At 46.0% G+C, this 14,157-nt stretch overlaps 1 protein-coding gene across 7 annotated transcripts in view; it reads right to left on the reverse strand.

Annotated features, from left to right (window-relative positions):
- MEGF11 (multiple EGF like domains 11) overlaps positions 1 to 11,831 on the reverse strand; it is a 343,630-nt gene extending 331,799 nt beyond the window's left edge. For 2 of the 7 annotated variants that reach the window (XM_081171059.1, XM_081171058.1), the window contains exon 1: positions 11,616 to 11,818. The gene's annotated coding sequence lies outside the window, so the exon portion shown is untranslated. Of the gene's footprint in view, positions 1 to 10,150; positions 10,485 to 11,615 lie in introns of those variants that run through there. The other 5 variants (XM_081171061.1, XM_081171057.1, XM_081171060.1 and 2 more) reach the window with 5 other exon arrangements.
- Positions 11,832 to 14,157: the final 2,326 nt, after the last annotated feature.

A 14,157-nucleotide genomic window follows, 5' to 3' on the forward strand; every position in this document is an offset into this window, starting at 1 on the left:
AAAGACTAATTAATGCTACATTTACTGCTACAATGCTACAGCATTGTCTTAATTTGACTACATGGTAAGCTAGTTGTAGCGAACAGATAAAAAAGCCCTTTCAATCCCAAGATGCAAACATATCCTGTTTTGACAGGCCGTCTTTGTCTGAGAGCATTGATAGTTTTGCCATTACTTGACACCAGACGTCAATGAGTCTATTTTCCTCTTAATGCACACGGACAGCTCCCTTAACGTGACTGGAAATTACACTGAGACCTCAACCGAGAGTTTTTAGGAGCAAGTGATTAAGTGAAATGCCCTCTCTCTCTTTCTCCCCCCACCCCGAAATACAACGGAAGATTCTCTGGGGAGCTGTAGACTTTCACAAACTCCAAGAGCTATAATACGGCATCCTTTGGCATTCTCTATATCAGGGGTCAGCAACCTTTTCCAGCCGTGGGCCAGTCCACTGTCCCTCAGACCATGTGGTGGGCTGGACTATATTGTGGGGGGGGGGAGAATGAATCCCTATGCCCCACAAATAACCCAGAGATGCATTTTAAATAAAAGCACACATTCTACTCATGTAAAAACATGCTGATTCCCGGACCATCCACGGGCCAGATTGAGAAGGCGAATGGGCTGCATCTGGCCCACGGGCCTTAGATTGCCTACCCCTGCTCTATATAATACCAGTGAAGCCAGTTCTCCGAAAGGAGATCTTTAGGGGAATTCTAAGGTTTACAAAATTTCACACACACCGCTGCAAAACAAACAAACAAAAAAACGACAGTGCGGACGACTCAACATACTTGGTGAGCATGGAATGCTGACTGGCTGTTGGAGGAGGAGCGGAATGGAGTGTTCAGGAGAGGGTATGGCTGGCTGAGTAGAAGCCTGAACAGGAGTACTCCATGCTGACACTTTTTGCTGTGACTTCCATCTGTAGGCACCAAAAACCAAGTTCCTCAAAGCAATCCAAATATTTTTATTTCAGCAAACCACAGCCTTGGGCACTTTATTTAAGTCCAACTACAGATGCAATGAAATTAAAAACAAAACAAAACCCAGCTTGCTATCCTTCCCCCCCCTTTTTTTTATGTTTCCATCTAGGATGGACACTGATTCCTGTCTTGGCCAGTCAACCCCATGAACACAGGAAGCGAACTGATACAGAGTCAGACTGTTGGCCCAGATAGATCATAGCCTACCCTGGCTGGCAATGGCTCTCAGGGTTCCAGACAGAGGATAGCCCCAGCTCTGACTACAAATATGGGGGACTGAACCCAAGACATGCTGAGCAAACAAAAAACGAAGGATGTGCTGTGCCACAATGCCAAGGAAAGAGGTCGCCTCTACCTGCCTCAGCCACAGCAAAGGCCCCATCACCTGCTAAACCAGAGACCATTTCATGCCATTTCATGACAAAGGTAAGCCCAAGCTGCCCACACTGTTTACTCTACACCCAGCAGAACTACAGACAGTCAATTGGACAAGTTTTACAAAATGTACATTTGTCTCACTTCTAGCTGCATGCTTAAAATGCATTTGGCAAAACGGCCAGGGGTACAACTGTTGCCAGCCCTACCAATAGGCAAAGTGAAGCATTGCTTCAATGGCCAGCTTTTGTAGAAAATTCTAAAACACGCCAGAATCTATGGAAGTCTTGTCCTCGCAGGACAAGGCAGAGCTGGAGATGAAAAGCCATTCCCCTTTCTTCTGGATTCACAGCAAGGCAGAAGTTGAGTCAATCTCCTGCACCACACCTTGCAGAAGGAAGAGGCGCAGCAGAAAAGGCAGTGTGGTGTATGTTATGTACTGAAGTTCTCACCCTGGGCCAGCAGGGGGATACTGTAGATAGTTTTCACTCAGGTCCACACATGCAAATAAGGGATTGAAAGTGACGTTCAGTGATTGGATAGTTACAGAAAGTGGTTACTGTTGCGTTGTAGTGGAGCTCTATATAAGCAGGCTGGCCGAACCCTTCAGTTCAGTTCAGTTCTGGCCCGTGAATAAACCAGAGCTGTTTGAAGAATTGCTGTGTCGTCTGATATGTTCACCCACAACTTAACAGTGTAGTGGCTAGAGTGTAAGACTAGGAGCTGGGAGACCAGAGCTCAAATCCCCACTCAGTCACTCAGTGGGTGACCTGGGCCAGTCACTGCCTCTCCATCTAACCTACCTCACAGGGTTGTTATGGGGATTAAGCGATGAGGGGGGAAACCATGTACACTCCCTTGAGCTCTTTGGAATAAATAATTCTTGAACAAGGTGTCCAGGGTGCCAAATCAAGGCACATCCCATTTTTGTGTATAGGGTGTTCTCCTTGGCTGCCAGCATTTTTATGAAGGTTACCCTCATATTTATTTCTGCTTCCTTCTCCCCACCACCACCAAAGGTAAGCTACTCCCAAAGTATAAACAATCCATTCCAACAACAAAGAATAATCCACCTTAAACTGATCAAGTTAATGGTCTTCATCCTTACTAAATAATTCACCTCCCACCTTCTTATTGCAATGACTTAAGATGAAAACCCCAAGTTCATTAGCCATCTCACTCTCCACGCTGTGACATCTTGTGTTTCTCCTCACAAGACCCCACAGGCTACTGGGGTGGGGGGTGGCAGGAGGGAAGAGAGATTAAATTTATGCTGCAAATTTCATTTTCAGGCAAATTTCTACCTTTGACATGCAGTGCAAGCAATTCCGTCGAGATACGTTATTTGCAAACCATCACTTGTGAAATCCTATTTGCTAGACTCCCACTATCAGTGGGAGATTTTCCAGAATTATTGCATATATTCAGAGGAGGCTCACTAGGCTTAAGCTACGATGGGTCTGCTCTAAATATGAAGGATGCTGGATATCACCCGAGATTTCTTATCATTGTTTTAGCTGGATTTTTAAAGTTGGTAAGCCAACTACAGCACTTACGTCAAAGCATAAATTACATTCAAGTGGCACTTATCGGAGGACTCTGGAACAAACACAGGCAAATACATTTCGGGTTTTATACATTTTCTTTCATTTCATTTCTCTTCTTTGTTAATGTTTGGATGGTCTGTGAAGGATTTTTCTTGTACCTGATCTTAACTATTTGAACAATTTAAAAAAACACCCACTGAGGCTCAACCGGGGAGCGACAAGCCTAACACTATTGAAATACCAATCAATTCCAGTGTGTAGCGCAGGCATGTCAAAAGTCCGTTTCGGGGATTTAATCCAGCCCCGTAGCAGTATATGTTCCAGGGTAAAATCCTTAAAAAAGCCCAACAGCTTTGGGGTTAAATCCTTTAAAAATCTGGCCCTCTTTGGAAAAAGTTTGGGCACCCTTGGTGTAGTGTGTTTGTCTATGTGTATTTTGCTGCTTTTCTGCCCATATTATGCTCATATACCTTCAGCAACATTCAACCCCACTTCCAGGAATTTCACAAGCTTCGGGAATCCCAAACACCAGGTATTTAACACAGAAATAACTGTCACACTTCGTTCACCTGCTTTCTACAGGGCAACTACATGATCACCCAAATCCCCGTCGTCCTGGTATTTTCCCTGAAATGATTCCTTTTCAAACCTCCATTTTTAAATTTTTTTTTTAGGGAAGAGTAGCACAATCTCCACAAGTGTAAAACCTCTTCACATTATCCTTCATCTTTTTTAAAAAGGCAGGATTTTATATATGCAGAGAGTTGTCAGGCAGGTGAAGCTAGAATCACTGACAGGCCGTCACTATTAGCTTTTTGCTTGGTACCATTAAAAAAACACCCCCAATCTTTTAATTAAAGTTAGAATGCTTTTTTGGCTATGCTTTTATTAACATATTTGTATAATAGCCCCCAAAGGCGGTTTTTAAAAATGATTTACTACTAGCTATCACCCTTTCTGGTGGCAGCAATTAATGTTTGTTTGTTTTTATCAGATCTACAGATTTTCCTAGAAACATGGTTCTTCTTCAGGCTTAAATAACTCAGGATTGAACTCAGCCACTTCCAGGCTGCTGCTATTTTACAGATGAAATTCAGTGATGTATCAACGCATTTGGGCTGTACAATTAAAGTGAATGTGGTCTTCTTGCAAAACAATCCCACTTCCACACAAAAAAACCAACCAGTCTTCTTTCTGTAAGGAAAGTAATAGGGAAATGTACCGGAAAACGTGGGAGAAGAATTGCTTGACATGGTATAGTATAACCTTCACGCAAACAATTCAGAATGAATGCTCCGTAAACATCAGGCATTGTTTAACCTCTGCACAAACTTTGTGAAAACAGGTTAAGCATGAATGCTCAAAAATGTGGCAAGTCATCAGCATGTCATCAGTTATAGACAGTCTTGTCAGCCATACACCTTTCAGTCTATCCTATTCTTAATTGCTTTAAAAAGACTCTGTATTCACTTTTTGCATGTGGCTTTTATTATATCATTTAATTTTAATATGCTGAGCGATTAAACAAAACAAATTTCTATTATTCTTTTCAAAGATGTCCCTAAAATGTTTGACTTTTTGTACATAATTAAAGCAATTGAGCAATAGTTCATAAAACATGTGCTGTAGTGGGAAATGATGTGATTTTACACTTTTAAAAAAGCTTGACTTAAGTAACCTTCAACTGATACAAAAAAAGTGTTTTAAAAATGGCTGGAGTGTGAATTGTACCTTCCCTGTCCACATGTACCACCCAGTGGGATGAATAGAACATCTTTAAAAAATAAAAAAGGCAAAAACCCACAGCGTGGAAAGTCAACTGCAATTCCATGTGTATCTGACAGAAAAAAGCAATGGCTGTGCCCCCACACCATCTTAGAAATAAATTTGGAGTGTTTCTAGATCTCAAAGTCCAGCACAAAAGGGAAAGCCACCAACACAGTTAAGGAAAGACTAAAAGGTGTCTCTGCTTCTATTTGAAAACAGCAAGGAGGGAGTGTAGACCATGATGCAGATCCAAATAGTTGTTCTGCTCTGGGGCCCAATTCAGTTTAGCGGAGGCTAGTCAACATTGAAGTGGAAGCCCCAATGCCAATCAGACCGAGATGGGCATAGGATCCTTTGGAAAGAAGCTCTTATCCTTGCGTACCAGAGGCGTTCCCAGGGGTTGGTGAAACCAGACCCTGCCAGGAGCACAGGCCAGTATGTGTATGTGCAAAAATCACCTCTCGAACTATGGAATGTATGGTGTGCATGCGACTGCTGTCGTCGTGAGATCAAACACAGAAGAATTAGAAGCGTTTGGATTTGATATCCCGCTTTATCACTACCCGAAGGAGTCTCAAAGCGGCTAACATTCTCCTTTCCCTTCCTCCCCCACAACAAACACTCTCTGAGGTGAGTGGGGCTGAGAGACTTCAAAGAAGTGTAACTAGCCCAAGGTCACCCAGCAGCTGCATGTGGAGGAGCGGAGACGCGAACCCGGTTCCCCAGATTACGAGACTACCGCTCTTAACCACTACACCACACTGGCTCTCACAGCTGCCCTTCCTTCTTGTACCATGGCACCAAGGCATGACATTTTTATTTTTTTGTCCTTCCTTCTTGCCTCAACCTCACTCTGGATGCTTTAAGTACTTGGGTCACGTAAAATGTTGTTTCTTTTTCGGGGGTAGAAACTGATGCAGCTCCTTGCCAAGGGTGTAAGGAACCCTAGGTATGCCTCTGCATGAGACTGCAGTGATGATAGCAGAACACAGGTGGAATGGAGACTAGGGCAACTTTAACCAACCTGATTCCCTCCCAAGGTTTTAGAAAGCCACTCCCATGGGGCTGACCAAAGCTGCAGTTCGAAGCATCTGGAGGGCACCAGGTTGGCAAATGACTAAGTGGGCTTTTGAATTCATGCTGATAAGGAATGGCATATCCACTAGGCCACCCACAGACTCAATGACCTTGACAAGGTCAGTGCCCTTTAGAGTTATCTGCCTTGGAAGCAGAGGATTTCACCTCCCCATCCCAGATTTCCATTCAAGATTAAGCGCATGCCAACATTTCCTCTCTCCCTGACACCCCTTTCTTCCACTAAAAGTATTAGTTACATTCCTACGCCATCCATTCTCTATGGCACTCAGCATACAGCAACATGTTTAATCTCCGCAAATGAGATTGGGCCAGTCACCGTTTTTAGCAAGCTTCATGAAGACTATGGATCTGCACACCCTCAGCAGAGTTCTCTGGAAAAGGCAGATAACTATAAAAAAGCATTTAAGGCTACCCTGCACTTCAGAGAGATTTCTGACCACCCCAAAGCTGAGTAATACATGAGACCCTCCTGCACATACCCCAAATCCTCTGGCAAGTCAAGAAGCATTGGGAATGTAGGGGGGCATCCTTCACACATCCATCAGACCATTGGTCAATCTAGCTCAGTACGGTCTACACTGACCGGCAGCAGCTCTCCAGGGCTTCAGACAAGAGCATTGTCTATCCCCCCGGTGCCGAGAAATACCAAGTGCTCTGCCATCAAGTACAGCCCTACACCATTCTGGACCCCAAAATGAGAGGCCACAACATGGTAGCAAAGAGCAGTGTTCAAAATTACCCAGGTGCAAGGCGCATTTTGCTACCAGAGCAGGTCCAATTGCGACTACATGGAGATTTCTGGGCGCCACGCTAGCAACCACGCTTTAAAAACCTCTGCCATAGTCCATAGTTAATTCCATTTCCACTGCATGTGCTTCTCCTCCTTGCATACTGGGACAAGCAAATTGTTAAGAGCAAGCTACAGTCAATCAATGTAGTTGAGATCATAGAATTGTAGCGTTGGAAGGGACCCCAAGGATCATCTATCCCAACCCCCTAGGGAATAGACATTCTTTCGTGGCAACCGCAAAACTAGGTTTAAGATGCCATTTGGCATCTAGCTTAAATATCTAAGTTTCTAACACTGGCAAGGAGGCTCTACGGACAGCAAATCTGAACTAAGGACACAGCTCCAAGGACTGTTCAAATTGCAGGCTGTGATTAATTCAGACACTTTGGCAGGAAAAGTTGCCCGTCACGTGGCTGGAAGCTACTCAGATCTTCTGCAGAGTCCTCTCTACAGGTGAGGAACTTGTAGCTTTCTAGTTGTTGCTGGACTCTGCATTCAGAGCAGCGGTCAAGGCTGATGGGGAGATGAAGCCCATCAAACATGTGGAGAGCCACACAATTTCCTGTTCTGCACTCGCAGTATGAAATTGGGAAGGAGCGGGTGAAGGAACGGATACATAGGAGGGGCCTCGGCAAAGTCAACGCAGCCTAAATAGTAATAATCTCATTACAGTGGGAAAGTGGTTTAATTTATTACATTTGACAGAGCTTTAAAATGTGGCAGATGTCTTAGTGTTCATCGGCTACGCCAGATAGCTTGCAACACATTGCAAAAACAGGAAGAAACTGAGAAATAAGTTTGTACTTCCACACCTGGAATTGCAAGGACCAGAGAGAAGCTGGGAAGAAGCTGGAGAGACTTCCGGGCAACCAGGTTCCTCTAGCTGTGGCCCCAGCTAGTGCCTCGCCCTGCAAATTTAATCTGGATTTGATGGGAAGACTGTCTGCAAGGTGGGGCTCCAAAGTACCTTTTGCATAAGGGGCTGCCGAAAGCCTAGGGTCATGTCCACCACATGCCTCACATGAATGCAGAGAGGGCAGACTTCAGGCTTGCAGGACCAGCTTCTCTCTTTTTCATACCATAAAGTCCACCAGCCTAAGCCAGGTGCAAAATAGCAGCTCAAGCAGGGCAGACTTACACTAAGAATCCAGGCACACGGTCTGCCCAGGAATCTGTGATCAGCACTAGCAACCAAAAACGAACATTCTTCCATGCAAATTTTGAGAACTTTTTAGCTGATGCTATTGTTAGACAGCTGGGAGTCAGAAATCTACTGCAAATCAACCAGAGATGTCCATCAACCTTCTGACCTACAGGACAAGACAACAGGAGGAAAAGTTTACGGAGGGGGGGGTGCCCATCATGCCTTAACCATCAGAGTCCATGGCTGGCGTGGTGCAGTGAAGTTCTGGCTTGCCCACATTACAAGGAAGCCTGGAGGTACCTGCTCACTTTATAATTCCACACTACAGTGGTACCTCGGGTTACATACGCTTCAGGTTACATATGCTTCAGGTTACAGACTCCGCTAACTCAGAAATAGTACCTCAGGTTAAGAACTTTGCTTCAGGATGAGAACAGAAATCGTGCTCCGGCGGCGCAGCAGCAGCAGCAGGAGGCCCCATTAGCTAAAGGGATGCTTCAGGTTAAGAACAGTTTCAGGTTAAGAACGGACCTCCGGAATGAATTAAGTACTTAACCCGAGGTACCACTGTATTTAAAGCTCTGGTATTCTGGCCAAACACACACAGAGAAAGTGTACTCAACTCACAGCTTTCATCATACGAACTAGCCCAACTATAAGAAGCAACTGAGTGAGCTATACAGGACTGCTACCATTTGAGAAGCTGCCCCAGAGATTTTGAGAGCTCTGAAGCCAGAAGTAGCAATTATGTAGGAATATTCAGCAAGCGGCATTTCTCCCACACCCTTTTGCCTCCTTCTGACTTCTTTTTTTTCAAAGCAACCTAGGAGCACTCTAAATATTATATTTAAAAACAGCAGCTCAAGCCACAGCCAGACACTCATTTTGTAGCAGCAAAGGCACGGGAACAATTTCACACATTTAGATGAGAGGTTAGGAGGAGCTGTGCTCCTAACAGAGAACGGCAGTTTGTGCAAACGGCTTTTAAAAGCTCGATTCAGAATTCCATTAGGAACTGCCTAGTTTCAAGGAATCATAATTTTGCTGAGTAGCACATTTGCTTTAAGACATAGAACGATAATGGTCGCTTAAAGCATAATGAAGACAAATTTGTACAACAAGCCCATTTGGGCTTTGTGCGTGTGGCTTTTGTTTTAGAAGTAGCTGAAAATGTCCCCGAGTGAAGCAGGTGGGTGTTCAGAAAAAGAAAAACTATTATTTGCTTTCCACCTTTGTATCAGCAAAATCTCTTAAAACTTATTTAAATTTATAAAACAGCATTCAGCTACCGGTATCTGATTTTCCTCGGGGCAATCAAAACCATCACATTCCATTCCATTCTGAAATATAGGGAGATAAAAATTGCCTCCTCCAATCTATTTGCAAAGTTAATCTCTGAATGTGAACAAAAGATGAGCAAACAACTTTCACAAAGCACCTTTGCGAAAAAGTTAGTAGGGAGTGCTTTTTTGGGGTGGGGAAGGGGTAAATGAAACTTGCATTTCGAAGTAGAGCCTCTTATATCCAGGAGAGATGCAAGGAGGAAGAAAAACCTCAGAGGTACATAATAGACCCCACTTTCACCTGCCTACCATCAGAATAGTCTGCTCCATAAATTACTTATCCGTGCTAATATCCAACTACACAGCAGGTGAACGGCATTCAACATGCAACACATTCCTTCCAACTCAATACGAGGAAGCTTCCGTTGGTGCATTCGCTCCATTGATTTCTCCGCTAATATACACTTTTGATGGCGATACAGTCCCATAAGAAGACTTGAACATGCCCCATGCATAAGATCGCAAGCTTCATCTAACTAGCGTCATCTAGTTACTGTGTATCTGAAGAAGTGTGCATGCACACGAAAGCTCATACCAAGAACTAACTTAGTTGGTCTTTAAGGTGCTACTGGAAGGAATTTTTCTATTTTAGCGTCATCTAGTCACTGAAAGTAAAATACAGCTCCTTATCCAGAGATGGGCAAATCAAGCCCGACTATCATACAAACAGGGATTGAGTGCGGGTGGTGGGGGCAAAGGTTTGTATGATCTTGAGTAGGCACTCTTATCTCCCCCCCCCCCCAAAGAAACAGCAAACCAATAAAAGCATACCATCTCCTTTGTGCCAAGAGGTTTCATTGCAAGGAATTAAGCCTCAAGTTAACACGCTTCCTGGGACATCCAGGAAGTCAGTGGGAATTCCGTCTACATTTGCGGAACTATCCTTGCTGGAAGCAAACCAAAGGCACAGACATGCAGGCTCAAGTGATTTCACTAACCTAGTTCACTTCTAAGTGCAACTCTCCCCACTCTATCTCCAGTTTTGGGAACTGGGCTGGTGATCTTTTCCCCCTTCAAGAGTTCAGGATGCACTCTTCCTACAGCTGTCAAAAGCAAAGGGGCAGCGGGGTGAAAAAAAGTTAAATCAGGAGTTTCCTTACGTCTTTGGCTGGCTGCCTCGAGAAATCCTTTTGCATCATCCTCCACCACAGCTCCAGAGCAGACTTCAAGGAGAGCCTCGTTAAAGGGGGGGGGGGTTCAGTTTCGAAATGGATCCCCTCTCTTGCTACGTCAACAGCCCTCCTCTCCCTCAAAACCGGCTTCACTCTCTCAGCTGCCACCTCGCAAGTAACACGTTAATAGATTATTGCAATCAACTACTGCAAAAGGGAAGGGAAAAAACACCCAAAGAGAGAGGCTATCGTTCCTCCCAGATATGAGCTATGCTCTGCAGGCTTGAAGAGGCAGCAGGCTGGCTCTGGACAGCGTCCAGCCACCAAGCTCCAATTTGCCAAGACCCCCGCCTCCTCCCTTTTTCCATCAGTATTGCCACCCAATTCCCCCCTCCCCATCACAGGCCTGGCCCGCAATGTCCCTCCCACTCAGTCACCCCCAGGGAAACCCCATTCATCAAGCGCTAGGGCTGATGCGTGGAGTGAATGTGGAGCAGGGAAAAACTGCAGGGCTTTGGAGCATGTTGGAGTGGGGGGGGTGAGAGATCAGAAGTTGATCTTTAACTAGCAGCAAGAAAATTGTGAGATGCAAGGGCGGGGGTGTCCTCGAAACTGTTCTTCTGCATACAAGGAAAGCCACAATTTTCTGGAAAGCTAAAACCCATCTCACACATATCCCCAAAGCTGTTTTTTTTTGTATGGGGGGGGGGTCTTTGGGAGCAGACCTAGGACTGGGATGAATGGAATAGGGGAGCGGTCTTCTGGATGGAAGAAAAGAGGGGCTTCTCACACAGTCACGTTGCAGCCTTATGTTTTGGGGGGGTTGGGGGGATGCCACAAGAAAATAGCCAACTCCACCCTAGAATTCCTGGTAAACAGAATTACATTCCCGCACACGAAACGAAGACCCTAGTGCAGGAAACGTGCTGCCTAGTGAGAGGGGCTCGCCCTGCACCATCGACCGACGGGTTATCCTGTTGGCCACGTACGCTTCCAAAGAGAGAGAGAGGCAAGGGGAAAGATTTTTGGCTGCTTGCTCGCGGTCAGTCACACAAATAGCTTGCAAGAAAAGCAGCCCTCATAGGGGCTAGGAACTTGGAAAGCAGTTGGGGGCGGGACTCCCTAACTCGGGTTAGGGTTAGTATTTCTCCACAAACGCGCTCCGTCCCGGAGAGCGATATAACCCTATTGTCCCTGGGGTGAGGGGAGGGGGACGCAACAAAGCACCCACTGCCACCCCCGCACAGCCGTCCACATCCAGCAACTGCCCCACGCGCCCCTCAAACGCCGAGCGAGGCAGCCATGGCGCCTAGCCTGCCCAGCGCACGCAGAGAGGAGGCGAGAGGAACGGAAGTCTGCACGCGCTCAGGAGCACGCTTGTTGTTCGCGTCCTCCTTCGCCGGGTGCCGGAGCGGAGCAGCAGCGACGCCAAGCCCGCCTCGGCGGCACCTACCTGAGGAGAAGGGAGCGTCTGCCTGGAGCGGAGAAGGCGGCCGGGAGAGAGGAGCCGCAGCCCGGGCTGGGACCGGCTCGCTGGCTGGCTCGCTGGCTGGCCGGGGCTTCGCGCTCCTTCCCGGCGGCTCTTTGGCTCTGTTGGGAAAGTTGCCGCGGCCGCACGAGCGCCTTAAACCCGCCTCCCAGCAAGACGGGGCGGCCCGGAGGGCGGAGACTCAGAGCCGGACCTCCCCTCCGCCCCGCCCCCACGGGAGGCGAGGGGACGCCAGGCTCCGGCGCCTCTGAGCAAGTGCAGAGCGCCTCTTTCTCCCAACCGGCCAGCAACCCCCACAGCAAAACCTTCTGGGATCGGCGGCGGGATATTCTCAGACGTTGGCTGGGTCCCCGCCTGCTGGCTGCTTCTCCGTTGGGAGTCGAGAAGAGAAAGCGGGGCGCCTCTGAGCAGGTTCAGAGTGCATTTCCGGTCCCGCTGGGCAGTAACCTCGCAGCAAAACCCTGATGATGATGATGATGATGATGATGATGATGATGCTAATGTAAACCTCGCGGGCAGGACCTCAGAATGACGAGAGGTCCACTCTACCGACCGAGCAGAAACGCGGCCCATGTTTCCCCCCCCGGGGGGGTCAGCATCTTTCCTGCACGTGTCAAGGTTCACGGGGTAGCTAAATGCAGCTTGGATATGTATGAAGCCTCCTCGGAAAGGGGCAGTCTACCCCAGAATTTCAGGAACTGCTGGGGAAAGCGGGGCACCTGGCCGGCTCTGTTGGAAACGGGGCGAGGGGGTGCCGTCAGGGCAGGACTTTGGGGTCAGAAGTCCATGACCCCGTTCATCGGAACAAGCAGGACCCACACTATACACAGCAGGGCTAGGGGACCAAATTTTGGAGGACATAAAACAATACGCATCCCCATCCAGACAGCCGCCTCCACCCCAGTAAGACTATTGGGTTGTAGCCAACGCTTGGCCTACTCAAAGTAGACCAATTGAAATCAATGGGCATGCAGTCCTGACCAGTCTACTCGAAAGGAAGTCCTGTTGCATTCAACGAAGCTTATGCCCAGGTAAGCAGGGTTAGAATTGCACTTGCATCCATTCATTTCACTGGGTCTACTCTGAGTAGAAGTAATGTTGGATGCAGCCTTTACCCCTTGGATGCCTCTTCAGTCTGAACCAATACTGTTGCAGGTGCCACACAGCACTTTTTCTGCACTTGTAACGAACATTTTAGGGTGGCAGCAGCTACACTTTGGAACTCCCTGCCTATTAAGCAGGCACCTTCACTCATTCTTTTTGGGTCCTGCTGTAAGCAATTTTGTTTAGGCAAGCATGTTAAACCTATTTCATCTCTTCCTAGCTACTGTTGGTTTTTAAACACTTGCTTTTAGCAGTTTTTAAATCAAGAATTTCAATGGTTTATTCCATATTTTTGTAAACTAGTAAGATCTTTTCTTGCAGTCAAGCAGTATATAAATTTTGTTAAACAAGCAAGCCCACCAGACTGTGTACATGTAATTCATTTAAAGCACATTTTTTACCCTAAAGAATCCAGGGAATTGTAGTTTTGTTCGGGGTGCAGGAAACTGTAACTGTGTCTGTGTGTGTGTGTGTGTGTGTGTGTGTGTGTGTGTGTGTGTGTATTCAGCAAGACCTTGTATTCAGCAAGGTCTGGCCCTAACCAGCACCCTGGATGGAGGGCTGCTTGGAAAACCACCATATCTGCCAACTTTCAATTGCATGACAGACGAAAAGGCAGGATATCAATCTACTAAATAAATAGGATACAAATTCAGCAGTCAGCATTACCTGAATTTGCTATCAACCACTTGCGTCAAGACAAGAGCAGAGGATTATATGCACGTTTGCAGCTGCTGCTGGCTTCTGGTCCACTTTTCTATGAAAACCCATTTCCATAATCCCTTTGTCACTACAGAAAACTATTTCCCTGCCTTCCTCATCACGCAAGGTTGCAGCAACCTCTGCCACGTATCTGCCTAACACTGCAACTGCCCCATACATTTCAGCATGGGGGTGGTGTATTCTCACATCAGTTTTATGCTCAGCACGCCGGTTTATTTTTAATTATTTTCTCTTTTTTTTTTACAAACCTCTTATTAACTCACAACATTAATAATAAATTAGCAATTGTTGATTAAATTAGGGGATGATTGAACGCCATTGCATATTGATTGAAATTTAGCAATGGCTTTATTGAATAAATAAAAATAAACTTAATTGCTTTTTTATTATTTGCTTAAGAATATTAAAAACAAATGAAGACCTACAGCAACAACAAACTCGTGATTTGTGTATTTCCGTCTTAAGTTACTTACATCCTGCCCTAGAAGAAGATGACCACCACCAAGGCAGGGAGGGTGCTGTTTGTTTGTTTTTAATTATTTAAGTGTTTATATTATGCCTTTCCACTAAGAAAGAGATCCAATGATTTTGGCAAACAAAATCAGTTCCAAATAATAAAAACTCTTTAAATCATTTTTTAAAACCCCACCAAACCATAAAAGACCCATTAAAAATAAAG

Source organism: Podarcis bocagei, assembly GCF_964188305.1.
Source record: "Podarcis bocagei genome assembly, chromosome: 14".
Taxonomy (NCBI): Eukaryota; Metazoa; Chordata; class Lepidosauria; order Squamata; family Lacertidae; genus Podarcis; species Podarcis bocagei.